The sequence below is a fragment of the Cornus florida genome, unplaced genomic scaffold (assembly GCF_030987335.1).
Source record: "Cornus florida cultivar Cherokee Brave unplaced genomic scaffold, ASM3098733v1 CherokeeBrave_3.0.0_Hap2_Chr09, whole genome shotgun sequence".
Lineage (NCBI taxonomy): Eukaryota > Viridiplantae > Streptophyta > Magnoliopsida > Cornales > Cornaceae > Cornus > Cornus florida.
This window is the reverse complement of record NW_026775579.1, coordinates 2,774,725-2,786,482: the sequence shown is the minus strand read 5'-3', so window position 1 is coordinate 2,786,482 and position 11,758 is coordinate 2,774,725. Positions and strand designations below refer to the sequence as shown.

The following is an 11,758-nucleotide window of genomic DNA, read 5'->3' as shown; positions in this document are numbered from 1 at the left end:
CCTTGTAGAAAGCAAATGAGGTGAGGGGGTCCTTGTATATTGAGTCAATGGGGCCAATGGTTGATCTATCTCCACGGCTGAGCAAAGGTCGCCATGGAAGAACGGATGGAATTGGACCAGAGGTTCTGGCCGACTCGCCTTCAGGAATGAAGAACCGGGCAGGGGGCAATGGTTCAGTAACCCTGAAGAAAGCCGTTCTGATCCTTCGGGTCGGTGGGATATCACTCTGATCATGACTGCCCTCAGGCATTGGCCTTTTTCCTAAACTCTTTTCTGACAGACTAACATTAGCTGGCCCCCCATTGTCTTCAGAATTTCCAGCATCCTGAGTGCTCTCTGAGGAAGTGTCGGACGAGATGTTTGAAGGCATAATGACGGGGGCAGCAGGACGGATCTCAGCAGTATGGCCCACGATAGGGTTCTCAGCATGGGTGAGCTCAGAGGGCGCATCAGCAGAACGGTTTTAGACTTGAATCACAGCTGGGGCAATCGCAACTTGCTCTGAGGCAATCGCAACTTGCTCTGGGGCAGAGACAACAAGGAAAGATGATGTGGAAACAGGTGTAGGTGATGATGATGTGATAGCAGGAGCGTTAGAAGGGGTGGGAGCAGGACGCCTCCACCTGCTGAACGATGGGATCTGAATGTTCTCCATTGTAGACCCTAAAAGAGAGATGTCTAAGAGATTATCAGATGTAAGCAAATCAGTAGCTGAAAGGACATCGTTCAACACACTTTCTTGCAAGGTATCTAGCCTAGCCCTGCAGACGCTATAAACTAGTTCATCATGGGGAATTTGAAGGCATCTACAAAGAAAAGTACAAAAACGGGGAAGACAACTTTCACAGTGGCATTCGGTAGGATGTGTTTTCAGCTTTTTGTAGCCAGAGACAGAACATGCTCCAAAAGAAGAAGGGACAGTGAAGGATTGGCCGAGCGGAGTCTGCCAATTCCCACCAACCACGATTAAATTTTGTCTCCAACCTTTTTCAAATGAGTTTTTATCAGTGCAGATCGACCGTTTGTCAATAGGAAAGAAGTAATAGTACAAATAATTTTATGAAATCTTGTTAATTCGATAGCAGAGGAGAAGGTCAATAATGTCAAGATTGAGACCCCTATCACGATTCAAGAGTAGGAGGACTGAAATTACCCTAAGAAAGTTTGGGTTAACTTGTAGGGGGCAGAGCCCCAATTTGTTGAAAGCATAACAAAAGAATGGGTGTAGGGGGAACCTAATGATGTTTGTAATGCCCCTAATTTTAAAAGGATAGTCTCGGTATTTATTTATTTATTTTTATTGTATTTTTTAAATTGTTTAATTGATTATTTGACTAATTGTTTATGTGTTTAATTGAATTAAGTGTTACTTGATTAATTGGCTACTTATCTATGTGTTATTTGTATTTTGTCTAGGCATTATTTGTATTATTTGTTTAATTAGATTGGGTGCTTAAATGATGTATTTGATTAATTGTAATTAATTGTAAATTAAATGATTAAATGTTTTATTTTATTTTATTTTATGGTTATGGTTAGTGGTAATGGGCTAACTAATTGGGTCCCATGGACTACTTGAATAGGAGGTTGGATGGGTATGGATAATTACCCATGGATAGTTGTATATGTATATATATAGATATATATGTATATACATATATATAAAAAGGAAAGTAATTTATTAATATTATAGTAACTTTAGTATTAATAAATAATCTGATGTATATATTTTATTTATTTAATGAAGATACAGATAGATTATATACGTAACATGTTTTAAGTTACTTTTTAATATTATGGTAACTTTAGTACAAATAAATAATCTGATGTATATATTTTATTTATTTAATGAGGATATAGATAGATTATATACGTAACATGTTTTAAGTTACCTTTTAATATTATGGTAACTTTAGTATTAATAAATAATCTAATGTATATATTTAATTTAATTAATAAGGATATACATAGATTATATACGTATCATATTTTAAGTTACCTTTTTAATATTTTTATTTTTTATTTTTCTTTATTAAGTTGACTTAAATTGGGAAAAGGAATAAGGTTATTATTTAGCCTATAAATACACAACTATAGGTTGAAAAAGGAGTAAAAATATATCACGTAATATATTCTATAGAGAAAGAGTTAGAGAGAGAAGGAGAAAGAGGAAGGAAGGAGGAGAAAACCCTGTAAAGAGATAATCAAGGAAGAAGAAGTTTAACTTTCGATTCGAAAGTTTAAGGCAAGTTCTTCTTCTATCTCTTTCCCTTTGATTCGTGTTTCTGTACATGCCTAGGAAATTCCAGAATTTATTAAACACATAAAATTAAATAATTATGCATGTTTAATTGGGTTAGAATATAAGTTTTATGAAATTGGTTCATATCTGTTCTTGTGTTATGAATTGATAAAATGCATGATTTTGATTTGATTTCTTATGTGAATTTTTACATGTTTGAATTATGTATTTTTCATATCTGTGGAATGATGGAACGTAGAAACATGCCTAGGATTCCTGAACATTAAATAGGGACTAGGTTTGGGTTTTAATAAATTTAAATAGACTCAATCATAATGATGCTTGCTATTTGAATGTTTTAAACAAACGAATGGATTTAATCTTTTAAAATATTTTAGCAATTAAGATTAAATGTGTAGGATAAATTGGATATAGAGAATCCTTATTTAACGATATAATAAAATATCATCATGTATAAGATTCAGTTTGTGTAGGACATATGATATAGAAAGTTTAAAGAAATAATAAGTCATTCGTATTATGTGATAACTTGATATCATATTTATCATAGTTATTTATGGAATGTTTGATGTATTTCCTTAATTATTACATCAATTGTTGGATTGTGTGGTTTAATGCACCGGTATGGGACGGTGGCATTCTAGGGATGGATTAACTTATCAGTTAAGTCCTACCTATTTTATATAAGGGAATGGATTAACTAAAATGTTAAGTCCTACTTATATTTAAGTCAGGTCAGCTGAACAAGTTGAATGACTTATGGAGGATTAATTTATTATATAAGGGAATGGATTAACTAAAATGTTAAGTCCTACTTATATTCAGGTCAGGTCAGCTGAACAAGTTGAATGACTTATGGAGGATTAATTTATACTGGATAGGATGGTTACTAGATTTTATATATATAAGTATGGTGCCATGATATGAGCTTGAGTCTCAGGATCAATGGTTAGGGCGCGTATATCGCCAGGGATGTGTAGCTAGATATAGTGTAGTTGTGTACCCTGGTAGGTCTAGGTACTCATGCCCACTATATGTGCGTTTTGCATGTTGCCTACTATTCAGGTTGAGACAACCCTATAGTCTAGTGAGGTTCCTTTAGTGTGTATATATATATATACGGACTACTAGTTACTGTTGGATTGACTATGATGTATACGTGTATCGGATCTCTGTTTGGACTGTAGTAGAGTAGAACTTGTTTGTGGGCCTGACCCACCATTATTTTTCAGGTGTTCTTCACGAGCAGAATTTGTTCGTGCTGAGTGGGGATCAGTCTACTTCATTCTTCCGATGCTACATAGGAGTTCCTTTATGATTCAGTTTCCTGTTTTAGATTACTGTCATTTGTTTAGTTTGGATTTTCTAGGGGTCCACACAGTATGGATTCCCGAGTTGTATTTGGAGGATCAGTTGTATCAGAAGAGTTTATTAATTAATGAAAATATATTATGAAGTTTATTATTAGATTATCATTTTAGTTTTTTGTCAGCATTTTATTTATTCTTCTTTATTCTTTTGTACTCTGTGTTCATTTATCATCAATTTGTTTTGATATCCTTAGGTATTCGGGCGTAGGCCTGGCCAACCCGCATTCGGGAGTCCGGGGGTATCATAGTTGGTATTAGAGCACTCCAGGTTCAAGTGTCCTTAGGAGTGTCTTTCGTTATGTGACTTCCGCGTTGCGTCTCTTAAAACTTAGAGCCCGTAATAGGATTCGTTGTACTTTATTTACGATTTGTTAGGAAGAGTTGATGTCAATTATATTTTGTAGTCATAGAATGGTTGGCACTAGGAAAAGGATGGGTTCAAGGCGACAGCGATAAAGATCCAAAGGAGTAAAGGAGTACGTTATTGATTTCATTGCCCAAAGGCAGAATTAGGGATCGAAGGTTTAAGTTCGTTTGGAGCTACTTTAAAGTATAAGCCAAGGAAAGACTTAGATGTACATGATAGGTCACCGCATATCGGGGCCGACACGACTTCAGTTGATCTCAAAAAGGAGACCAACGAGAATTAAGAGTCAAAAGAGGATCCTAATGGAGGAGATTTCAGCGTATCCAAGAGAGAGGGTACTACATCTGGAAGATGGATGATCGCGCGAGGGTGATCTTGTTTGCTAGTTATATAGCTAATGTTATTTGTAGAATTGGTATTGATTAATCTACTATAATTAAACTGTTTTATCATCTCTAAAAGAGATATATAAGAAGTACTCTTCCGAAGATTGGGGATTTGATGGAGTTCTTATCAGAACGAAATGTATGATTTTGTATCACATTCAGGAAGGTATTGGTATTATGTTGTGACGTTCTAATTCGCTTTATAAAGCCAAGTTAGATAGTTTACATTCAGCGTGTAGGGAAGATGAGGGTTAAGCCCTTAGTATTTGCTTAGGCAAACATATGTTGCTTTTAAGCTCTATTTAAAGGATATGTTTCGAGGTTGGATGATTACCTACGAAACTATAAAAGGAAATTGTGAAACAATTTGGTAGTGTTGATTTCAAATGAGACTTTCTTTTCTAGAAAGAACGATGTCCTAAGTAGGAGTATATTTTGTGCTAGTGTGTTTGTCATACGTGTTTTATTTTCGTTGATTATTTCGGTTAATGGTATATGGTTTAGTTGGGGACACAAGTATGTGATCAGCCAACTATTGTTTTTAATAATATGGAGTAATAACGCTATTTACGCTAAATTTGTGAGCATACAGTCATAGGATTTGGTAGATACACATAAATCTAACCAATCTATTGGACCTGGACATGTGTCATTATGGTGTGTTTTAGGATGGGATAATTAAACCATCACTATGAGTCAAACAATCTAGAACGGTTAATTTGATATACTTTACGTTAGGTATGGATTCGTATCATATTACAACGCCATGATATTGGTGATTGTTAATGTTTCGGTATGCATGAGGTAGTGGTAAATAAAGATCACTAAAATGCCATGATGATATATCAGAGGTGCTGGATTTGCTAAACATCTTCTTGAAAATTTCAGAAGTTGTTACCAAGTTAGAAGGAGGATTTAGTACTGGATTAAGTACTTATTGGAATGACACCGAGTGAGGATAGGAGACTGAATAAATATTCATCAGTAAATTCTTAATCAAGAATTTATTCAAGAGGGTGTGTCTTTAAGAGGAATTTGCCGGTGTTGCACATGGAGGAGGAAACTAAGTCTCTTCATTTCCATAAATAATATGGAATTATTTTTTTAGTCACAATTTGCAATAATTAGCTGTTGCAAGGAAATTGATGACTTATGTAGATGATGGAAAGATTTCATATTCTTTTGAAGTTAGACAAAGATGTTGATTGTCATTAACTTGTCTTAAAAAAACAGGGTGTGTCAAAGATAAGATGGTGAGACCAAACACTTATATAAAGATGAGGTGCATGGTATGTATGGAAATGTCGTAGTTTGTTGACTTTTGTTGAGTTAAAGTCATAGTTGATTATTGATAAATGGAATTACCGATTGACTTACAATATCGGTAAGTTTATCACAGATCAGTAGTGGATAGATTTAGTTATAAAATTCGCTTTTGAAGATACTCCAATTTAAACAATGGGTACAGACGAAAGCTGGTGGTACCGGATTAACGATACTTTCTGCAGACAAATTGGATAGAGGATGCAAGGACTGAATTTCACAACTCTTAGTTCTTTATTTATCTTGGTGGAAATATGATACTTCACGGTATGAAGCAGATGTTTGGAGGATAGGCAGGAGGGGGGACATAGTGATTTTGTCTCCCATTGTAATTTTTATTAGATAGTCTAAATGGACCATCAGAGATCACTAGATCATTTACAGCTATTCCCTATATTGAAGTGGAAATGAGAGAGCATTTTCCACGAATTTAGTTGAGGGATTGCTGACTTCGCACAAGGCTCATGATTCTGGATGGGATATTGGTTGACTGATAAGTTAGGTCAGCTTAGTTCTTGTCTATTTCGAACTGGTAGGACTTTAGTTCATATGAATAGAATGGATCACAAGACGGTTTAGATAGATAGAAGTGGTAATTCACATTTTATATCAAGTTCCGTCTAGTGGAAGCAATTATAGAAGTGGATGCTCTTAACAATCGATAAGATATTTAAATCTTTCGGTTCGTTGATGAGTTATCAGTTGAATGTATAGCAGGTGTAATAATAACACTTGTTTTTAGCAAGGTAGTTCAGGAGGTCAATTTTAAATATTGGAGCTGACCCTAGAGAAGGAGTTTAAGGTACTAGAGGAGAGTTAGTAGTTTCTGTAAATAGTGATATGACGGTCGGGCGACTGAGATGGAAATTTATAATTTTTCTTGGTATACCCAAATGGTTAGAAGGTACATCACGACATTAAATGTCAGTTTTGGTGAACAGGTACGGATAGGGACGTGTATATAATTGCCCTAAGTGTAAAACCTGCTACAAAGGTGGAAAGTTGATCATCGGATATCATAGGAATCTTTAGCCACTTCTTATAACAAATATGGAAGTTGAACTAAACAGGAGTGACGGTCAGTGGGAAGGATCGACATTGATTTGGAATTTTAATTTTTCATATGGAATCCGAGTAGTGGATTGAGAAAGATCGCTTGAGGACATAAATTTGAGTGATGCTTATTTTAGAACTTCATAGTAGTTCTATAGTTCAGTGATAGTGGTGTTATAACATGTGGATGTCCATATTAGTGGATGCAAAGTGCTATTTCGAAAAAGCTTTATGAAGATTTTGGAACAGCAGCTCTACTTCATATCTATAGACGGAGGAATTAATCGAGAGATTAAATTAGACCATACAGGATATGTTTGAGGCGTATATCCTAAATTTTCATAGACAGTTGGAAGTGTTTACTTCACTTGTCGGAATTTTGTCTGTGATATTGTTAGCACAAGAAGGTTAGAGTGACAACTTTGGAGGTTTTGTATCTTTCACAATGCATACCTCTCATTTGTTGGTTGGAAATGGAAGTAAGGGTTGTACAATCAGACCTCGACTTCATTTAAAAATATGCCGGAAAGAGATACTTCCCTTTGTATTGAACTGCACGCGGTTGGGAGGCAACAGTAGGATGTTGTAAATAGTTGAACTCGTATACTAGAGTTTTTCTATTAGGGAGTAGTTTGCTCGTTCTGTTTTCTATGTAGGAAGAACAACGATTTTTGGAGAAAGGTCAATTTTACTTATTACATTGACTTTTAAAAGATTGTGTTTCGCAATTGAGGCAGTCGCCTCTGAATTAGCGTTACCGAATTATTAGCATTGGGTACGTAGGAGTTTGTGCGTATATTCTATGGCACTTAGAGGTATGTAGATCATTCTCTTGTCGACATGGGAGGATTACGTTGTTATTTGATACAACCTACGCATCGTATGATTATTGTGTTTCTTAAAATATAGAAACCCAGTATACCACTTGGTATATTGGAGTCAAGTGGAGCCCTTATAGTGAGGCTGCGTCTACTTGGGAATATAAGGATGTTTTTCGCTCACAGTTTCCAGGCATAATGGAAGAATAATGGAAGGAAGTAAGGGCGAATTCCGAGGACGGAATTCCTTCTGTTAGGGGGGAAGAATGTAATACCCCTAATTTTAAAAGGATAGTCTCGGTATTTATTTATTTATTTTTATTGTATTTTTTAAATTGTTTAATTGATTATTTGACTAATTGTTTATGTGTTTAATTGAATTAAGTGTTACTTGATTAATTGGCTACTTATCTATGTGTTATTTGTATTTTGTCTAGGTGTTATTTGTATTATTTGTTTAATTAGATTGGGTGTTTAAATGATGTATTTGATTAATTGTAATTAATTGTAAATTAAATGATTAAATGTTTTATTTTATTTTATTTTATGGTTATGGTTAGTGGTAATGGCCTAACTAATTGGGTCCCATGGACTACTTGGATAGGAGTTGGATGGGTATGGATAATTACCCATGGATAGTTGTATATGTATATATATAGATATATATGTATATACATATATATAAAAAGGAAAGTAATTTATTAATATTATAGTAACTTTAGTATTAATAAATAATCTGATGTATATATTTTATATATTTATATAATAAGGATATACATATATTTTATACGTAACATGTTTTAAGTTACCTTTTTAATATTATGGTAACTTTAGTATAAATAAATAATCTGATGTATATATTTTATTTATTTAATGAAGATACAGATAGATTATATACGTAACATGTTTTAAGTTACTTTTTAATATTATGGTAACTTTAGTACAAATAAATAATCTGATGTATATATTTTATTTATTTAATGAGGATATAGATAGATTATATACGTAACATGTTTTAAGTTACCTTTTAATATTATGGTAACTTTAGTATTAATAAATAATCTAATGTATATATTTTATTTAATTAATAAGGATATACATAGATTATATACGTAACATATTTTAAGTTACCTTTTTAATATTTTCATTTTTTATTTTTCTTTATTAAGTTGACTTAAATTGGGAAAAGGAATAGGGTTATTATTTAGCCTATAAATACACAACTATAGGTTGAAAAAGGAGTAAAAATATATCACGTAATATATTCTATAGAGAAAGAGTTAGAGAGAGAAGGAGAAAGAGGAAGGAAGGAGGAGAAAACCCTATAAAGAGAAGATCAAGGAAGAAGAAGTTTAACTTTCGATTCGAAAGTTTAAGGCAAGTTCTTCTTCTATCTCTTTCCCTTTGATTCGTGTTTCTGTATATGCCTAGGAAATTCCAGAATTTATTAAACACATAAAATTAAATAATTATGCATGTTTAATTGGGTTAGAATATAGGTTTTATGAAATTGGTTCATATCTGTTCTTGTGTTATGAATTGATAAAATGCATGATTTTGATTTGATTTCTTATGTGAATTTTTACATGTTTAAATTATGTATTTTTCATATCTGTGGAATGATGGAACGTAAAAACATGCCTAGGATTCCTGAACATTAAATAGGGACTAGGTTTGGGTTTTAATAAATTTAAATAGACTCAATCATAATGATGCTTGCTATTTGAATGTTTTAAACAAACGAATGGATTTAATCTTTTAAAATATTTTAGCAATTGAGATTAAATGTGTAGGATAAATTGGATATAGAAAATCCTTATTTAACGATATAATAAAATATCATCATGTATAAGATTCAGTTTATGTAGGACATATGATATAGGAAGTTTAAAGAAATAATAAGTCATTCCTATTATGTGATAACTTGATATCATATTTATCATAGTTATTTATAGAATGTTTGATGTATTTCCTTAATTGTTACATCAATTGTTGGATTATGTGGTTTAATGCACCGGTATGGGACGGTGGCATTCTAGGGATGGATTAACTTATTAGTTAAGTCCTACCTATTTTATATAAGGGAATGGATTAACTAAAATGTTAAGTCCTACTTATATTTAAGTCAGGTCAGCTGAACAAGTTGAATGACTTATGAAGGATTAATTTATTATATAAAGGAATGGATTAACTAAAATGTTAAGTCCTACTTATATTCAAGTCAGGTCAGCTGAACAAGTTGAATGACTTATGGAGGATTAATTTATACTGGATAGGATGGTTACTAGATTTTATATATATAAGTATGGTGCCATGATATGAGCTTGAGTCTCAGGATCAATGGTTAGGGCGCGTATATCGCCAGGGATGTGTAGCTAGATACAGTGTAGTTGTGTACCCTGGTAGGTCTAGGTACTTATGCCCACTATATGTGCATTTTGCATGTTACCTACTGTTCAGGTTGAGACAACCCTATAGTCTAGTGAGGTTCCTTTAGTGTGTATATATATATATACGGACTACTAGTTACTGTTAGATTGACTATGATGTATACGTGTATCGGATCTCTGCTTGGACTGTAGTAGAGTAGAACTTGTTTGTGGGCCTGACCCACCATTATTTTTCAGGTGTTCGTCACGAGTAGAAGTTGTTCGTGCTGAGTGGGGATCAGTCTACTTCATTCTTCCGATGCTACATAGGAGTTCCTTTATGATTCAGTTTCCTGTTTTAGATTACTGTCATTTGTTTAGTTTGGATTTTCTAGGGGTCCACACAGTATGGATTCCCGAGTTGTATTTTGGAGGATCAGTTGTATCAGAAGAGTTTATTAATTAATAAAAATATATTATGAGGTTTATTATTAGATTATCATTTTAGTTTCTTGTCAGCATTTTATTTATTCTTCTTTATTCTTTTGTACTCTGTGTTCGTTTATCATCAATTTGTTTTGATATCCTTGGGTATTCAGGCGTGGGCCTGGCCAACCCGCATTCGGGAGTCCGGGGGTATCACAATGTTCAAGTGAACGGTGGAGAATAAAACTTCCCCAGGAAAAAGACCCTCACCAGATCTCTCGTCTAAGTTTATTGGGTAGACTCTGAAAGAAACATCGCTAGGAATGTGATTCTTGGATCGAATGGCGTTCAGGTTAGGAGAAGCCATAAATAAGGGAAAGAGTTCTAGGCAGTAAATGCGTCTTTTAAGGGGAGATTTAAAAAAAAAACTAACCTTGAAAGTTTGTGATGAACTCAGCAACGGCATAGTAGCTAAAAATCGAAAAGGAAGGACTTGCCGGAGAAATTGAAAAGGATCGCCGGCATGTGCAGGAAAGAAATAGAGAGTAGAAGCGAGAGGTAAGAGGAAGGGTGAAGGTTGAAAGACCAGAATTTATAAAGAGGAGAAGTAAAGGCGACATGGAACTCAAAAGGTCAAGGCAAAAAGTGGCGCTGCAGATCTCGAAACTTGGGTTTTTGTGCCAGCCGTTCGATTCCTCGAGTCATTGCTCCAAGTCGTCAGACCAAGATCATGTCCTTCCAATAATCTCACCCTCATTAATGAGGAAAGAGATTATTGGGGGCAAATGAGGACACCGAAATGACCCGGGTTTGGTGTGATCCGCATTGCAGAGGACGGGTCGGGTGTGGACAAACGGGATGGAGCAAGTTTGCGCGGGATGGGCCCAGGTCCATAAAGTCATTTCAAAAGCCCATGTTAAAATGAGGGAAGTTGAGTCTAGGCAAAGGGAAGTAGATAAGGCCCAGAGCCACCCATGGAAGCATCAACCATGCCCTTGTAATTATCGGATAACCTCTCAAAGAAATATTGAACTAATTGCCATTTGGGCATGTCATGATGTGGACACTTCCTAAGCAATTCATTGAATCTTTCCCATGCCTCATGGAATGTTTCCCTATCCCCGTGTGAAAACTCTTGAATTGAGGTTCTCATAGCATTGGTCTTAGAAACCGGATAGTACTTCTTCAAGAACTCTTGTTGCATCTCTGCCCAAGAAGTTATTGAAAAAGGCCTAAGATTATTAAACCAATATTTTGCCTTATCTTTAAGGGTGAATGGAAAAAGTTTAAGCCTTAAGACCTCTTCCGGCATGTCCGTGTATCTCACGGTGGAACATACTTCAAGAAACTGATCTAAATGCTTATAAGGTTCTTCACTAGGAA

The 11,758-nt window shown here is 34.5% G+C and overlaps 1 pseudogene; it reads left to right on the top strand.

The window, feature by feature from the left end:
- Positions 1 to 11,424: 11,424 nt before the first annotated feature.
- Positions 11,425 to 11,523, top strand: LOC132275631 (small nucleolar RNA R71; annotated as a pseudogene).
- The last annotated feature ends 235 nt before the right edge of the window (positions 11,524 to 11,758 follow it).